General features: G+C 39.0%; 1 protein-coding gene across 3 annotated transcripts in view; it reads left to right on the forward strand.

The window, feature by feature from the left end:
* Positions 1 to 11,231, forward strand: part of MAGI3 (membrane associated guanylate kinase, WW and PDZ domain containing 3) — a 250,064-nt gene that overhangs the window by 133,999 nt on the left and 104,834 nt on the right. The gene's annotated exons all lie outside the window — the stretch shown is intronic.

An 11,231-nucleotide genomic window follows, 5' to 3' on the forward strand; every position in this document is an offset into this window, starting at 1 on the left:
CTTATTCAACTTAAAATTAATTCTAGTATAATTAATATACAGTGTTACATTAGTTTCAGGTTTACAATACAGTGTTTTTTCCTTCTATTTTTGATTATTCCTCATTTTGTTCTATCTTAGAGAGAGAGGTCTTCTTTTTGTAAAAGTGACTTATATTGCCATGACCCAGAAAACTCTCTTTCAGTACTTAAACTGAAATTCAGAACTATCAAGCTAGATAATGACATTTAGTGCCCTTGATTGTGGTTCTTACAGTGCAGTTTCTTAGTTTTGACTAATTGATGTTGAAATTTATAGAAATTCCATGGTCTTTTGGAATAGATTTCTTGCCATTGGTTTAGATTAAGGGTGCTGATTTCTTTCTTCTTTTTTTCCTTCTCATCCTTTAATGGGATATGGGAGACTGGAGATCTTCTGACACTTCATTTATGTTGACCTTTTCTGGAAGGTCCTGATTCACTCAGCGTTTTAGGTAGGGTGAGTGGGGGAGAGGATTTTTAGTGGAGAGATATGAATAGAGGGACACACTTAGAAGTGGCCATTTATCCCCCAAAATGTTTCTTTGGAATTTTGACATTTTTCATAACCATATTTTGTAAGGGTCACTTTAAAAATCTTTTAAACTATATAGCTGATTAAACATAGAGATTAGAGACGCAAATGGGAAACACTTAAATAATTTTGTTTAATGAATGTTGATTCTCACTAGAGTCAGATCACTTTTGTTGTATATTAGAATTTGTAGGACCTTTAACCATCTACTTGAGAAAATTTCTAAGGATCAGTATAAATTCATATATTTAAAAGCTATCAGAGGAAAAGAGGCTATTAAATTGCTTTATTTTTTATTTTTATTTTTATTAAAAAAATTTTTTTTTAACGTTTATTTATTTTTGAGACAGAGGGAGACAGAGCATGAACAGGGGAGGGGCAGAGAGAGAGGGAGACACAGAATCCGAAACAGGCTCCAGGCTCTGAGCCGTCAGCACAGAGCCCGATGCGGGGTTTGAACTCACGGACTGTGAGATCATGACCTGAGCCGAAGTCGGACGCTTAACCGACCAAGCCACCCAGGCGCCCCTTAAATTGCTTTTTTAATAGTGATTGATTATTAGCCTGCCCTCTGAACCCAGAGGTTGAGATTGTTTACATAATCATGTATCTTAAAAATACAGTGGGAATTGTCTAATGGTCACTGTTTTGGTTATACTTCTAATCAATCACGTCTGTATCCCCTTTCAGCTGTCTCGATCAGCTGTTGTAATGAAACTTTAGTTACAGAGCAGATTTTCCATCTCCAGTCGTGGACATTCTGTTGATGCACATAACTTTGATTTGCAAAAACTCCTGAACCCACTTACTCTGTTTTCAGGGAAAAATGACAGGGCACAATAGATGGCTTTGTACCCTCTTGTCAAAAGGATGAAGCATTAATACTATGACACAGATACTGGTGTGCCAACCAGGCACTGGTTATCTGGCGTTATGACAGGTTTACTAATGATTCCTGACATGAGTGTCACAAAGAAAAAATTGTAAATAGCCACAGGACAGCACTTTACAAATACTGTTTTTCTTTAAGTACTAAATCTACATGATCCCATCAAATAAAGGCTTCCAAAAGAAAAGGACCCACTTTTGATGATTTATTCTTTATTTTTTCCCACTCTGTTATCCTAGGAAGTTTCATTTTACTTTGTTCTTCCTGATATATGGCTTCTTAAGGGAAAATTGTGAATTTGTTGTGTCTTTTCCAGAGTGTTGACTTCTATCTTCCTTCCCTTACTTCCCCTTACTTATCTGACTTACTTAATGTAGGTTTTAGTTCTATAGCTTGTTTATCAATTGAGCTTCAGGTAAATGCAAAATGGTTGCAGTTTAACCCACTATGGTGAGAATAATACTGATTAAAAACAAATGATTAAGGGAAAACCTACACAAACAGTTTCAGCAGCCACATGGAACTTTGGCACATTTTTTCTCATAATGGTCCACCGAGTCAGGCTTCCTTTTCTGCTCCTGACCTTTGAAAGGCACAGGTTTTGAAAATAGAGTCTCGAGTTTCTAAAAATTTTTTCTCATTATGGACCTAGGTTTTTCACTGTAGAATTGAATGTACAAAAACCATGCGGAAAATAGTTTTTAAAGAAAACATTTTAAAAAATTACCCAATAGGGGCACCAGTTAAGCACCCAGCTTTGCCGCAGGTCAAGATCTCACAGTTTGTAAGTTTGAGCCCCGCGTAGGGCTCTGTGCTGACAGCTCAGAGCCTGGAACCTGCTTCAGATTCTGTGTCTCCCTCTCTCTCTGCCCCTCCCCAACTCATGCTGTCTTTCTCTCTTTCAAAAATAAACATTAAAAAAAAATTTAAAAATTAGCCAACAATTAGACCCTGCAGTAATACTCATAAGTATTATTAAGTATTTATCAGTTTGTCTTATATACGTCCCTTAGTTTTTTATTTTGCATATCCTGTGATTGTTTCAGTTTGAGGTCACAATGAATATCTGTGTCATGATCTGCTTTTCCCATTTAAGCTATATCATGAGCATTTGGCCACATTTTTTATACTGAAAACATTATGGTTTTTCTTAAACATTTTTTAAAGCTTTATTTATTTTGAGAGAGACAGAGACAGCACGACGGGGGCAGAGAGAGAGGGAGAGACAGAACTCTAAGCAGGCTGCACACCACCAGCAGACCCTGACCCAGGGTTTGAACTCACAAACCGTGAGCTCATGACCTGAGCCGAAACAAAAAGTCGTTCGCTTAACTGACTGCGCCGCCCAGGCGCCTCTGAAAACATTATTTTTAATGATGCTGCTTACTGAAAGGATTTCTTTGAGAATTACAGGAAAAGTATTTTTCTGCAATGAATTCCATTTAAAAGTCTATCAGTGTAGCAGCCACATTATTTAAAGCGTCAGCGTGGTGTGTTTAAGAGAAGTATGTACTCAGCACTGTGCTAGGCATTGTGGAGAATGGAGAGGAACAGCACATAGTCCCTGACTTCCCCCAGGCTTAAGACCTGGTGAGGGATGCCAAGCGTGCCCCACTGTTCTGTAGCAAGAACCAGCAGGGAGGAGAGATGAAAACAGGAGCTTCTTACTGCGGACTTCAGAGTTCCCCTCGGGTCTGGGCTTCAAAGAGCAGGTGGACGAGTGGCCAGCACGCGCGCCTTTTGCTCTGACAGTTATTTATACGTACACAACCCCCAGGGGGTGCCAGTTAGAGTAGACAAAGCCGAAACTGGAGGTGGAGGTTGGAAGGGTAGGGCAGGGTGTCAACAGGACTGGTGTAGTTGCCTCAGGAGTAAGAACACACAAAGGTACAGCAGCATTTTCCTCTGGGGCACCAACCCTTTAACTTTTAATTCAGATCCCTGGCCTTGCAACAGAGTTTTCTTTTTTTTGGGGGGGGTGGGGTGGGGTGGGAAATGCTTATTATTGCAAATGTATCCTACATTGAAATACTTGCTTTATTTAAACAAATAAAAGCCATAAAAACTTTAAGAAAAGGCATGATAATGTGTTTTACTTATACATAATTTGAATATAATGAAGCAATTTCAATGCTGCATTAACATTGAATTCTACATGTAATGAGCAGTATTAGGCTTTTAGGAAAAATATATTTAGTTTGGTACAGTTCAGAGATTTTTTCAGACATAACAAGCAATGTAAACCAAAGAATTGTTTCTTTAGCTATGCTCTCGGTTCTTCTGATTGTAAATGCATTAAAAACAATAATACTGAAAGGAGGGAAGGTGGGAAGGAAGGAAGGAAGGAAGGAAGGAAGGAAGGGAGGGAGGGAGGGAGGAAAAAAAAGGGAGGGAGAAAAGGAAACTTGTCTAGGGTGTACAGGGCAAGAACCAGGTGCATACCAGCAGACTTGACCTCAAACTGCCAGCGATGTAGGACCCAGGGCAGTGAGATGAAATCTGATCCATGTATTTTTGATGGCTGCTTCCAGGAACCAGTGGAGAATGGACACTCCCATTTTAACAATGTACTATTGCCATAATTTGTACTATAGGCAAAAAATGTGATTTCTGACAGAGAAAGACAAATACTCTATGTTCTCTTATTTGTGGAACCTAAGAAAGTCAGACTCCTAGAAATAGAATGGTGGTTGCCAGGGGCCGCGGGAAGGGGAAATGGAGAGATGTTGGTCAATGGGTACAAACGTCCAGCTGTAAGATGAGTAAGTTCTGGGCAACTGTAAATAACACGGTGACTGTAGCTATCGTGACTGCACCTAACAGGGTAACTATAACTATTGGTACTGTACTGTAAACTTGAAAGTTAAGAGAATAGATCTTAAAACTTATCACACACACAAAACAATGGTAAGTATTACTAGGGGCGGGGCTGGGGGGGGAGATGCAGGTGCTAAGTAACCTTATTGTGGTAACGATTTCACAACATTTATGTGTATCAACTCATCACATTGTTTGTATATCTTAAACTTACCTGTGTTATATGTCAATGATATCTCCATAAAGCTGGGAAAAAATAAACACTGAACGTGACCTCCGTGAGCAGGAGGCTTTTCTCCTGACTGTTGAGGTGGCAGGAATAGTCTGCAGAAAATGGCAGCGTTATTTGACTGCTTCAGTCTGTGTTTCTTCATTGTGTCTCGTGAGAGTATGGGACACTGACCAGTTGTAAAAACTGAAATGGCTCAAGGGATTCCAGAGTATTTCATGCTTTTCAGAGTTGGGACTGAATAAGAATTTAATTATATAAATTATTTTTTTTAAATTCATTAAGGTCCTATTTGCCTGTAATGACAGAGGCATTTCCAGATTTACAGAGATCTCAGGGGCACCTGGGTGTCTCAGTAGCCTAAGTGTCCAACTCTTGGTCTCGGCTCAGGTCATGATCTCACGGTTCGTGAGTTCAAGCCCTACATTGGGCTCTGCGCTGACAGTGCAGAGACTGCTTGGGATTCTCCCTCCCTCTCTCTTTCTGCCCTTCCCCCGCTTATAATCCCTCTATCTCAAAATAAATAAAATAAACTTAAAAAATATTTACAGATGGGTCTTCCAACTTGATAACAGTGAAGATGCTCTTACAGATAGAGGACGGAACAGAAAAATGAGATGGCATTTGAAATATAGAAAATAGAGGTGACCAGTAGGAACATATCTATAGTTGTTAGCTTATAGCAGTTATTAAGGGCCTTGGTGTTATATGAAAGTCAGTTGATGTTCTTATTGTTGTAAGGTGCTAGTCAACTCACTGGTCCCTGGAGCTCTTGTCTCAGCCTGTGTGAACTCTTCCTCACTTTCTAAGAACCAGCTATACTGGATTTCTCTTAGTTCCTCTGAGCACTGTGTTCCTTCCCACCTTGAGTAAAGTGTCTTTACATGTCCTACTCCCTCAACTCCCCTGCCCACCCCCCCAACACACACCTTTTTTTTTTTGGCCTAGCTGGTTCCTGTTTATCTATCCTTCAGGTTTCAGCTCCAGTGTAACTTACTTAGGGATGTCTTCCCAGACTGCCCAGACTTGGCATCTAGCTTGGAGATTCGCACAGTGTTCTGTACTGATCTTTCATGATGCCCTTGTGTTTGAAATGCTGCCTTCTGGGATGCCTGCGTGGTTCAGTCGGTTAAGCGTCCAACTTCAGATCAGGTCAAGATCTTGCCATTTGTGAGTTCGAGCCCCACGTCAGTCTCTTGCTTTCAGCACAGCCCTCATGGAATCCCCTATCCCCCTTTCTCCTTGCCCCTCCAAATAAATAAACATTAAAAAATATATAAAAATAAACAAAAAAAACCCCAATGTCTTCTTTAATGTTCATCTTCCCTGCGAAACTTCAAGTTTCATTGGGTGCCCTCTCATTCACTGCTTTACCCACAAGTGCCTGCCACTCTGGACTCAGTGCATACTCGTCTACACAATAGTTATGGCCCTTTCAAGGAAGTGTAGGCTCTTAAGAGGGAGCTCTCATTCGTTTGTACTCTCATAAGCCTCTACAAGGGGAGAGATTCATCAAAAGATACAGATAGATAGATGGATAGGGGTGGGGGACAGGCATTGTAGCATGGGGCTCCAGTGTAGATTCTGGAGCCAAACTGACTGGGTTCAGATTCCAGGTTTGCTACATTTAGTGATGTGACCTTGGCCAAGTTGCTTAATCTCCTTATACCTCAGCTCCTTCTCTGTAAAGTGGAAATAACAGGAACACCTACCTCAAAGGTTTGCTTGAAGAGTGAAAACACACAGCATGTAATATGCATTTCTAAAACAGCAGTTCTAGTGGTCAGTGTTCTCTATTTCCCATTCTCTTCTCATTCTTCCATCTTCCCCCCAGAAAGAGCAGAAGGGTTTTGAGCTTTCTTCCTGCTTGGACTTGTTATCCCCAGTGGTGCTAGAACACAATAGATTTGAATGGTTAATTTAGCCTTATTTTGCATTTCGGGATAGCCACATAGCATTTTGTGAATCCATTTAAAAATATTAATAAAGAAAGAACAGAATTTGAGGAATTAGGGTATAAACTGTAATTAAACCTACTTTTAAACACTTACAGAGCATGCTGCTTCAATGAAAATTTAGTATTTTGAGTGTCAAAATCAGTTTCATGGTTTAAGAAACACAGTTTAGGATAAAGTTGTATAGAGACTATTAAAGAGTGCTGTATCAGATGAGGATTCTCTTCTAAAATTTCATGTATTCAAGGATAGAGAGGGTCAAATGAAAAATCAAAAATACAAAAGTAAACTGATTCACTCATTCTGTGTGCTAGATACGGGTATTAATCTGTAAAAACAAACCAAGGCTTGGCCCTCAGCTGACAAACTTCTGTGTTTAACAACTGTGTAAGATAATTTTGAATGACTTCTATGTCATAAAATGTATTTTACTATGAAATATGTAGGTTGACTTTCTAGAAAAGTCTTGTTCAAATACCATTTGCAGTTTCACAAACAAAAAGACTACCGCTTGATTTATTTTGTTTTAGGAGCACCCTGCCTTAACCAAGGAGCCGATATGGAGTATATAGATTTGGAGCCCCTTTGGAGCTTATGTAGATCTTCTTACCACTTTCATGGAGCTTTCTCCTACTTCTGTAGAGCTCACGAGGTGGAGGGAACAATAAAATACACTGCCAGGTCTAATGGGAAAGGACTAATGGTAACGTTAGTTGTATTGAGGTAGTTAGATTGAATGGTTGATTGGGGGAAGTCACTTGACTGTCATACAGTCACCATAGTAAGGAAGAGAACCAGGATGTGGTTATGCCCATACTTTTTGCCTTTGAGGAAAACAGATTTTTAAAAGTTTATAGCATCTCTAGGTGCAGTTCTAAGACTAGAGATTTCTAAAAGAAGAGTTATGTGAGGAATTCTTATGGGTACACAGAATGCACTGAGCAGCTCACAGTTTTTAAAAGATGTATATGATTGGGACACCCGAGTGGCTCAGTCGGTTAAGCTGTGAACTTGATTTCAGCTCAGGTCATGGTCTCATGGTTCATGAGATCAAGCCCCACCTAGGGCTCCATGCTGACAGTGCACAGAGCCTGCTTCTGATTCTTTCTCTCCCTCTCTCTCTGCCTCTCCCCTGCTCATGCTTACTCTCTTTCAAGATAAATAAACTTATAAAAAATTCTTAAAAGATGTATATGCTGACAAATGGAAGAAGCACATGATCACATTAATACAGAGCTAAGTAGACTGTAAGAAATGAACATTTAAGAATTTTCTTCTCTACAGGCCAGAGCTCAAAAGTAGCTAAGATACTTCAGAGAGCACGAAATGCTTTTAAGGTGATGTCAGGAGCAAGAACAACAGGAAGGAAAAAGGAAGTAGGCTTGCTTCGTCGGAAGATGTTGTTAATGTTAGCTGTTTGCAGGCAGAAATCAGACATTTACCATTCTTACTTCGCTTCCATAATCTGGAACTAGCAGAATTACTCTTCCAACAGTTAAAGGAAAACAAACAGCCTGAAATGGGAGAAATTAAATTAAAAAAAAATGAGAAGGTAGTAAAAGTTCCATTCACTTTAAACGAATGTACATTTTCAAAACTCAACTGAATCGCCTCCCGGGAGTTGAAGGCACTGAAGTTTTTATCTCCGGGTTATTGTCAGTATTCTTTATGAAATCATGGGGAATGTGGAAAGTACCAGGAGACTGAAGAGAGGCAAATGTTCCAGTTTCCAAAAAGGCATGAAATGGATTGTGAAAAGCCAAGTCCACTTCCTTAACCTGAAACTGGCTAAATTTGAAGAGATTGAAAAAATATAAAATATTTTAAGTGTTTAGAAAAGAATAGGATGGTGACCATGAATCAGCGTGAATTTATACGAACGAGATATGCCAAACCAATCTCATTTTTCCCCCCGATTCTGTAATTACTACTGGATTAGAGAATAGTACAGTCATGTAATACCTTGACTTTAGCAAGTGGTTGACAAAGTCTCTTAGACTATCCTTACGGAAAAGGCAGTGAGATTTTGACAATTAGATTGATTTACAGCTGGTTCCATGGCCACAACCATGGGGTTTATCTAACTAATAACCTGTGTCTCTATACACGGATTGCTCAGAGAGAACTGCTATTGAATATTAATTTGAATATATTCAGAAAGTATGGATTTATACTTAGGAGTTCTTTTGACTAAAGATTTGTATTTTGAAACTTGAGTGCCTGGATTTATTCATGTGATTGACATTTCCGTTACAGACTTTTCCACACCTGAGCTGTATTTGTAAGGTATATAGATCTATTTTTAAGTTCCGCAAATAAACTTATAAATCACTTAGAAGTCGGGGAATAATCTTAACACTTAAAGCAAAAGGCTGCCTGGGTGGGCTGGGTGGCTGCCTAAATTATGAAGAATCTTTTCTCTTACTTGTTGAGTGACAACTGTATTAACCCCAAGTCAATGTTTTTTTATACCCTTGAAATGTCAAGTTTCTGTGAAACTCTGCCTAAATAAAAGACAGAAGTTTCTTTACAGCCTGATAATATAGATATACTCAGCAGTGTTTCTGTGAGTTAACGTTTCTGTTGGCCTTCTAGTAATTCCATAGTCATCTGCCTACTCCGGATATTTGTGTTTTATTTTTTTTAAAGCAAATTCCCTGGAATCCAATCAAAGAGGGAGCTATAATATTCTGTCCCCTTACAGATGTTCCTTTGGTTTCTTGAGGCAAGGATGTCCATGATGGCCACTACATCCAATGTATTTTACTATTAATTATTAATCTTAAAGAATGCCAACCCATATGAGTTGTTAATCTTTTATAATTGACATTTCAGTGATATTTGTAATATTTTGTCTCCAACTTTGAAGGTGCTGATAACTTTTTTGAATGGCTCGCACATTTTAAATAAAAGATCACATTTGTGAAACTGTCCCTCACCCTTTTCTTTGCAACTCTTTATCTCCCTGTTGCATCCAGAATCTCCGCAGGGGTTGCGGGTGATAACTGAGAGTGCAGTTCCAGCCCTGATAATCCTGGGTACGATTCTTGGAATCTAGTTCTTTCTGCTTTACCTGGCCTCTCAGTCTTAAGATCTCGTAGGTCCTTGAAACAGAAAATGTGGTGTTTTAACTTCAATATCCACCTTAAGAAATCCCTGTATGCTGTAACTTGTGGTCTGTGATTTTTATTATGGCTCTGTCTTTCATCATATCTAATTTAATGGATTAAATCTGTTTTAAATGGATTAAATTCCAATCTGAGTTCTTAGCATTTTATAGTTACCTCTGTGAGCTATACCATATGTTGCAATAAAGTTTCAAATTAAAAAAAAAAAAAAACCAAAATCTGAGTTAAAGAAAAAGTTTGACTCAGATTGTCTGTTTGAATTACAGAGGCATTATCCTTTATCCAAGTAGAGTGTATTCATGAAAATATGTCGGATAGCAGGCTTTTAGATATTGGAGCCTGTACTATAATATCTTAAATGGGAATAAAACAATGATGCATTCTCTCTCAATTCATAAACTCTAAATGCCTGCAAATATCACTAAGACTTCTCAGCACCTATAAAACAATCCGTCAAAGGTTTTGGGTAATATTTATTACAAAGCATTTGGAACACACCTTACCTATTTATAAACTACTTAAACTCATTATTGGATATGTTTTTGTTCAATAAGAAATGAGACTGTACAGTACTGATTAGGAATTAGGTTTTTCTTTCACCCAGTAATGAGCAACTACCGTGATGAAAATGCGAAATGGCGTAATATGATTCCATCTGAATGGAACTCAGGTGGGTGGAGCTCCGGAATGCCCGGAAGAAGCAACTTCTGGGACCAGGGATTCTTCTGTGTTATCCCTGTAAATATCTGTCAGGCTTCCTTCTTTGATCACAGACCTGTCTCCCTTCCTCAGCATCTGTTTTTGGCAAGGCAAAACAGGGACTTTCTGGTTCGTGTTTATTAGTTTAGGATCCGAATGTTATCTCTACACTTTAGCAGCATCCATCTCATTTGGTTTTGCTTGTTTATACCTGTGAGAAAAGACCAAAAAGGGGGGGGGGGAAGGATTAGAAATGTTACATTATGGAATAATAGTTGAAAAAATTAACTGATATGCGGTAACCTTTTGCCTTATCTAACCTTGTCATAATTAAGCTGTTCCAAATAAACAAAGAGTGTATTTTAATCACCCAGTCATTTCTTACTCAGTACAGTAATCCATTCTGTCGTAACATTGCTCTTTGGTAATCATGTGAAGCCTTATCTAATGAACAGTGTTTGGATTGCTTTGATTTTCATTTCAAGTTCAACCTTTACTATAAATTCACTGCTATCAGATTCCTGCAGTCCTCCGTTTTTCTGCTTAACGTTTCTCTGAGAGCTCTAACAGTCCTCTGTTTAGCTCCCATTTTCCCCACAAATAAGAAAAAAAAAATCCGTCATTCTCTTATTTATTCATATTGGATCTAAGAGTCAAGTGAATGGACAGAAAATGCCTGTTCAGATAAGCAGAAGGTTCTGAGGTAGAGCCCATTTGGCTGACCAGTGCGGGTGGAAGCATGGTTGGTGAGGGGTTGGCATGAATGGTTTTGGGTCAGAGATGGCTAAAGCTAGAACACGTGGAAGTTTGGATTTTATTCCAAGTGCAATAAGTAGTCATGGGGGTGGGGTGGTGGTGGGTAGGCTAAACAGACTGGTGATTATCTGGTTTATGTTTGTAATCTCACTCTGGCTTCTGTGCAAATGGTGGGAACAGGAAGGAGGCAAGAATGGATGCAGGGA

Source organism: Puma concolor, chromosome C1 (assembly GCF_028749965.1).
Source record: "Puma concolor isolate L17-30 chromosome C1, mPumCon1.1.hap2, whole genome shotgun sequence".
Taxonomy (NCBI): domain Eukaryota; kingdom Metazoa; phylum Chordata; class Mammalia; order Carnivora; family Felidae; genus Puma; species Puma concolor.